Here is a 7,650-nt window from a genome sequence, read left to right on the forward strand (position 1 = left end):
CAGGTCAGAGGGCTGGGGTGTGTGTGCGCAGGCCAGAAGGCTGGGTGTGTGTTGGGGTGTGGGGGGTTCAGGGCAGAGGGCTGGGAGGGTGTGGGGGGTGCAGGGCAGAAGGCTGAGTATGTGTGGAGGGGTTCAAGGCAGAGGGATGGGGCTGTGGGGGTCCAGGGCAGAAGTCTGGGTGTGTGTTGGGGTGGGGGGGTTCAGGGCAGATGGCTCAGGGTATGGGGGTGCAGGACAGAGGGCTGGGGGTGTGTTGGGGTGTGGGGGTTCTGGGCAGAGGGCTGTGGGTGCAGGACAGAAGGCTGAGTGTGTGGGGGGTTCAGGGCAGAGGGATGGGGCTGTGGGGGTGCAGGGCAGAGGGATGGGTGTGTGTTGGGTGTGGGGGGTTCAGGGCAGAAGGCTGGGGGCATGAAGGGTGCAGGGCAGAAGGCTGAGTGTGTGTGGGGGGGTTCAGGGCAGAGGGATGGGGCTGTGGGGGTGCAGGGCATAAGGCTGGGTGTGTGTGGGGGGGTTCAGGGCAGAGGGCTGGGGCTGTGGGGTGGTAGGGGGATTCAGGGCAGACGGCTAGGGTGTGTGTGGGGTTCAGGGCAGAGGGGCGTGGGGGGTGCAGGGCAGAAGGCTGGGTGTGTGTTGGGGTGTCGGGGGTTCAGGTCAGAACGCTGGGGGTATGGGGAGTGCAGGGCAGAAGGCTGAGTGTGTGGGGGGTACAGGGCAGAGGGATGGGGCTGTGGGGGTGCAGGGCAGAGGAATGGGTGTGTGTTGGGTGGGGGTGGGTTCTGGGCAGAGGGGTGGGTGTGTGTTGGGGTGTGGGGGGGTGCTCCCAGCCCACTGCCCTAGGCCGCTCATGGCAGGGGGCTGGAAGGAATATGCACTGTTCCACCCCCTTCCCCCCGGCTTTGTCCCTACCTCTCTCTGAGTCCTCTACAGAGCTGTGTGCACGCTGCCGCTCTTCTCCCTCCCCCTTGCTAGGGCCATCAGCTGATTGGCCAGGGAAGGAGAGGAGGAGGGGCCGGAAAGCACCACGCTGGGGGAAGAAGCGGGGGAGGGGGGAAGCTTGGCTGCAGTAGAACCAAGCTTCTGCCTCCAGCCTCTGCAGGGGAGAGTGGGGGGGCTGAGTGGGGCTGGGGGCCAGGACCGCGACAGGGAGCTGCGTGCCACTCAAAATCGGCTCACGTGCAGTGTTTGGCATGCTTGCCGTAGGTTGCCGACCCCTGTTCTAAGTTATCAGAACATAGAGCTAACCTTTATAATTCCAATGGTAATGCTTTGACCAAAGCCTGTCCTATTTCCATAGCACCATACACTTACAAAGTGCTAATGAACCAAGTCCCTGCCCCCAAAGATATTATTCTAAATAAGCACTTCATAACCCTCCTGTTAGACTATTTAATTTATATAGCTTGTGCTTTTGGTTTCTATAGTCAGTGCGTATACTGGTTTCCACTTTAATTTTCAACTTTGTGAAGCTCAAGATACTTTGAGATGGTGGACACACCCATACACACACTAGAGCCTAACAGCAACAAGTCACATACAAGTAAGTGATAACTGTACTCAGAGCACAGCTCACCCAGCCATGCTGTATGTCTTAATAATGGAAATCTAACAAGACAGATATAATTAAAACAGTATTTTGAAAAAACCACACTTGCACTACTATGGTTTTAAGACACCGGGTAAAGGTCACTTACGACACCTTGCAGATCGCACATTGCTGAACGGATGCACATTTAGAAATGGAACCCGTCTAACCCTTTTATCTTGTGGGATGCTGGGGGGGGAGGGGGGAGAAGAAAGAACTAAAAGTCAACCCAATTTATTTTGGTGCCCAATTTCACAAGAACGCCAGATGTCTCTGAATCAAAAAATAACTCAGAGGCCATTACACCAATAAATTCCATCATCTATCTGAATCCTAGCCTGGGTCACTCTAGGCATGTCCTTTATATTGTTAAGCTCCCTAATTTCGCCCCCTCTAAATACTATTCAGAGGACTGTTCCCTCTGTATCCCTGCACAATTCCCCCCCTTTAATACCACACACACACACATTCATCCTGGCAAGTAGATTTTCACATGCAAACTGGCGAGAATGGACCGAGCACCTCTATATTCCTAATAAAAAGCTCCACTTATAACAACTTTAAAAAACAATACTTAAGGAATAACAATTAGAACATTACAGTTCACATCCAGTGCAATATGTTAACCTGTGTGAACAGAGAGAGATCAAACCACAAAAACTACAGTATTTAGTCTTATAGAATAAATATTTTTATTGAGTCTGAGATCTGCTACACTTTTAAGACAGTAATCAAAAGTTCAGAGCTTAAACAAACAGAACTGCTTATTGCTTATCCCTTTTAGCCGTGCTACGCTTTTTTCAGCAGAAACATAATTTTATACTTGAAAGCAACATTTCTTATGGAACATTTTCTTCTGAGCCTGTTAATATTTCCCTTAAAATAACCTACTTCCCAGCATTTAACATGAAATACACCCACAAAAAATATTAAAAGATATGTTTTAAGTATTTAAATTTAAAATTATCTTAGACATATTTGAAATTGGTTTTAAATTAGACCTAATTATTCTGAGCACAGACTGTTGGAGGAAAGGATGAGGTAGGCTACCAAATAATAAGAGTATTTCCGTATATTTAATCATGCAAAATACCTGCACAGATTATTATGAAGGCATTAGGCTACATTCTGCTTGTAGTCATAAGTATAAATCTGAAGTCCCCAGCCTAACAGAAGAATCTGGTTCACTGACTCCAACAGAGCTTGATGACATACTCCATGACTTCTAAGGGGCCAGTGTTCTAATCAGACAAGAACCTAACCACATCACTCTTGAAAAGAACACACAGCCGAATACGTAATAGAGATCTGTCAGACAGTTCACATACACTTAAGGATTTGACTCATGTGTCTTGTGCTTTTCCTTGCAACATCTTACACAGAACAGAAGTGGGCATTTTCCTCTAATGACTGGGGATACTTCCTGTCCTTTCACAGGCTATGGCTACAAATATGCTGGTTTTTCAACAATGCTTCTGTGTCTACAGCTCTGAATAAGCCTCATTTTAATTCCTCATAGCTGAAAAAGGGCTGATATTTTCAGAAGTCCACAGGCGTTCAGATACCGCAGTGATAGAAGCCATACAAGAACCTAAAAGGATAGTTTGGAAATCAGCAAAATAAAAATATGCTGTTGTATACACAGAATGTTGCGTCTGTGCTTTCAGTTACACTATTCAAAAACAGGCATACCACTCTAACTTCTTGTCTTTCCGCAAACGTATTAGGCAGTAAGCCAAAACCACAACAGAGATTTAAGTTAAAATGAGTAGCATTTGGGGTTATTTTGGGGCTGGGGGAAGGTGGAAGATTTAAACAATAAGCAAAACAAAGCAACTCCTCTTCCAAAATAATAAGTTCCCCACACCAAGTTATTCTTAAAATATTCTTTAAACTGTGATGACAAACTCGTCCCTAAAATCCCCCTGAACTATATGCTTCTGTTTTCTAGAACTACAGACTATAAATATCACACTTGAAACCCCTGTATATAAAATCCTCCAGTTACATCTCTGGATGGCAAATCTCTTCATTTAAGAAAAAGCAAATCACCTATTCATTTCCACTATCCCCTAATCTCTGTCCTGTGCTGTGCTAATGGTCTGCAGACAAAAGCTCTGGAAGAGGACTAAAGACTAAAAGCCAACTAATACATATCTTTAAGTCAAATACAAACACAAAATAAGCCACCTTCAAACTAAGATGCTCTGCACAGACACATGAAGACTTTTTTCTGGCTGGGAGCTAGTTAAGACTAAAACTTTTAAAAAATGCACAACAGAAGCATATTTGTGTTAAGAATGGACTGACCAGACATTTCTGGGGTCAATCATCTCAGGTTAGAGAGCTTTCTTCTAAAAATGAATGTTTAGATAACGAGCTTGAAAAATCCATGTGTCTTCTTGCCACTATATACATATATGACCTGACACTGTTAAGTTCTAAATACCTACGACACCAACTGAATTCAGATGCATTCAGCACCTTATAGCATGGGGCACTATGTTTCTAGCCCTAATGTTTGCAAAGATATGTGTGGTTTACATTTCAGAAGCTGGCAGATTAAATTTTGTCTTCCTGAGTCTGTGCACAGCTCCAGTGACTCTGTTGCTGCTGGAAGCCTTGCTGAGCAACAGCAGAGTAGTTAATAAGACCAAAGTCATTTTCACTGAAGCCCTGAGGGTTCTGAATAGCAGCAGAGAAATTCAAGAATCATGTAAATTTCACACTTGGGAAAGTTGAACTGGATGTACGGTGTCGTACTTGTAGCATAAATCCTGCTAAGCAAGGCAGGAGAAGTAGGCCTTGTGTCCCTCATAGAAGAGGATCACGCCTAAAGGCAGACTAGTAAAGAGAAGAGTGGCAGAGATTTTTTCCTCGCTTCCTTGCCGCAGCCAGGATCCTGAAGCAATATCCTCCCCTTTCTCATTAGCAGGAGTTCTGGGTTTCTCGTGGAAGCATTACTCCAGGGCTTGGCCCATAGAGGGGGCTTCCCCATCCTTGCCTTTTGTATAAACCTTTCACTATTAGGCTTAGTTCTAAGGGTAGTAAGTGTCTGGTACATTTTTGAGACCTAATTAGATACATTTCTGTTCCTGCTTTATTCGGTCAGCAATTCCCTGACAGCTACTCTTCATGCCTCTTTCCTCCATTTAGAGAAGAGGGGATTTTCAGAGCTAGTTCCAATGCTGGTCTGTAAAATAGCCAGCAATGGTGTCAGCTAGCGTCTCAGCCAGCACTCCATCCGTTACAGACCAAGGATGTAAAATTTCATGACATCTATTGGGCCTCTGAATCAGAGTCTGTTCTCGGAGAAGTCAAACACTGGTTCATGAATACTGTGCACACAGACCAGATTGTGTGACTTGGAGGCACCTAAAAAGGAACTATCCAAAATGACTGATCTACATTTTAAAAAAGGTTTCAGAGTAGCAGCCGTGTTAGTCTGTATCCGCAAAAAGAACAGGAGGACTTGTGGCACCTTAGAGACTAACAAATTGATTAGTCTCTAAGGTGCCACAAGTACTCCTGTTCATTTTAAAAAAGATGACCGGATTGTTTGTCAAATCCAGAAGCCCCAGAACTGGTTCATAAGGCTTGTTGCCTGTTTATATCCCCAAATTCATGTTTCAGCAACATGCAAACGAAGACTTGTTAAGAGAATCCACAAAAATATAAAGTTTTTTTTTTTAAACACACAGAAGTTATCAACCTTTTAACTTTTGCTTCAGAGTGCAAATTGTAGGTGAGAAAAAAGGCAAAAACCTTAAGTTTTCTTACCAAAGACTATTAAATATCTAAATAATAAATTAGAGACAGATTATTTAGAAAGGCTTGGAAGATAACAGCTTTAAGTTGTCCAAAGGTGGACAAGGAAATATATTTTATTCAACCTCACCCACCTTATCTCTCTAACATCCTGGGACCAACTCAGCGACTTCTCTGCATACTTTGGGTTAACACATTCTGGATTTCAAAGACTATATCCAGCCCTGATCAGAGAGATTTCTCTCTACATCTTCTAGTGTTCTGTCTAGTCTAGTCTAATGGGCCAAAACAACAGCATCACTACTTCCTCTGGAAGTCCATTCCATGTCCAGCTCATTGTTATGAACTTGGGGAGGAGGGGAGAAGCACTTCAGCCTGAAGAATTCCTTCCTTAATTGCAGCCCATGGGAAACCCTTTTGAATAAAAATACAGTTCTACCCCACCCCTTGGTGTTTACATCCTTCAGATACTTGTGGACAGGCCTTTACTTCATTCTGTTTTCCCATTTCACAATTGTTTGTATTTGCATATAGGAGACATTAGTGAACAAACTCCAGAAACCAAACCACCACTAGGATTATTTTGGAGTGACACAACTCAAGTACAATAATCACCAAACAAACAAATGCGCACTCGCTTTATACATTTTGCAGGAAATAATTTTCACAAAGGTGTGGATGCAAACTTCTCCAGCGTCTCTTTATAGCGATGCACCTTGCTGCCAGTTTCCCCCCGTTTAAAACCAGCAGGAAGGAAATAAAATCTCCCTGGTAAAACTCAAAAGGTATCAACACCTGCAAGGGTCCGTGGGACTAGAGCCGGGGGGGGGATTTCCTGCCCCTCCCGCAGCACAGCCCTTGCCCGAGGAGCGCTGCACTTAGGCAAGATGAGAACCCAAGACACCGGTTGGAAGTTGGTGCTTTAACCCGGGACACTTTATTTGTTCTCACGGGCGCCAGGTCCCTCCCCCCGCAGCGACCCCCCCCCCCGCACGAGAAGCGCCCGCGAGGAGCTGCTACCTCCCCCCTCCGGGACACCTGGCGCGAGCTCGGCTCCCGGCCCCCCCCAGCCGAGCCCGCCCCCGCTGCGGGCGAGGAGCGCGACGTTAGCCCCCAACCGGCGCAGCGTGCCCGCGGGGGGGGGGGGTCACGCGCCCCCCAACGGCCGCCCCCTCACGGCCCCCCCGGGGCGGGGGCAAGCAGCGCCCCCCCGTGACGCACTGACCTGAGCCGGGCCCCGTCCAGATCCGCACCCGCCGCCTCCGCCGCTACCACCCGGCCGCGCTCCCCATCCAGGCTCCTTCGCCCGGCCCCGCTCCGCTCCGACTGACATCGCGCCCGCCAATCGCCGACCGCACCGACCGGGACCCACAGCCAATCAGCGAGCGGAAGAGCGGGGTGGGGCGGGGCGCCGGCCGCCAGCCAACCAGAGCGCGGCGCTGGGAACGGAGGGGCGGGGCGCGGGGCTGAAAATCCCTTTTGTTCGCGCTCCTGGAGGGAGAGTGCGGGGCTGTGATTGACACGTCACTTCCGGGGGTGGAGGCTGAGGCTGCATGCAGAGGTCCTGGCCTGGGGGGGGCGCTGTTCCCAGGCCGTGCAGTGCCCGGGGGGGGCGGGTCTGGGACCCCCCCCCCCCATCCTGGGGCAGGGGAAAGAGGGGCACTTTCTCCCCCCCTCCCCCCAGTGCTGCTATTTCCCCCTCACATCACTTAGTGTCTGGCCTCTGCTGCTCCTTCTGCATTAAGTTCAATTTCAACTTCAGGGCTGCACTACCTGTGCCCCATGGCCTCTGCCCCCCATACCATTACTGGTAAGCTGGGCCTGCCCCTCGTGGGTGCTTCCCATGTGCCTGATCAATAATTGAGCTGACTGGTGGCATAGTCCTTATGCTAGCAATGCCTGTTTGGTTCCTTCGGGCCAGTCAAGGGAGGAAGCCTGATCGGTGTCAGATGGTGCGAATGAAGCACCAATGCAAGATGGCACCTGCCTCTTCCAGACAGGTCCTTTTCTTGCAACCTCAAACTAGAGGTCAGCCTCGCAAAGATTTTGTCACTTCTGTCACAGCACTATAGGGTGACCAGATGTCCCGATTTTATAGGGACAGTCCCGATTTTTTGGGTCTTTTTCTTATATAGGCTCCTATTTCCTGATTTTTCACACTTGCTGTCTGGTCACTCTACTGCACTAAGACATCTGATTTTGCATTCTGAGCACATATTTAGAGTGTAAGCTTTTTAGGCCAGGTAACATCTTTGGTTTTGTGCAGTGCATTGCAAAATAGGACCTCAGTCATAGTTGGG

The 7,650-nt window shown here is 48.1% G+C and overlaps 1 protein-coding gene across 3 annotated transcripts in view; it reads right to left on the reverse strand.

Annotated features, from left to right (window-relative positions):
* Nucleotides 1-6,641, reverse strand: part of CTTNBP2NL (CTTNBP2 N-terminal like) — a 39,026-nt gene extending 32,385 nt beyond the window's left edge. The window contains exon 1 of one of the 3 annotated variants that reach the window (XM_054027158.1): nucleotides 6,576-6,641. The gene's annotated coding sequence lies outside the window, so the exon portion shown is untranslated. Of the gene's footprint in view, nucleotides 1-2,675; nucleotides 2,769-5,484; nucleotides 5,548-6,575 lie in introns of those variants that run through there. The other 2 variants (XM_054027159.1, XM_054027160.1) reach the window with 2 other exon arrangements.
* Between the last annotated feature and the right edge of the window lie 1,009 nt (nucleotides 6,642-7,650).

Source organism: Malaclemys terrapin, chromosome 4 (assembly GCF_027887155.1).
Source record: "Malaclemys terrapin pileata isolate rMalTer1 chromosome 4, rMalTer1.hap1, whole genome shotgun sequence".
Lineage (NCBI taxonomy): Eukaryota > Metazoa > Chordata > Testudines > Emydidae > Malaclemys > Malaclemys terrapin.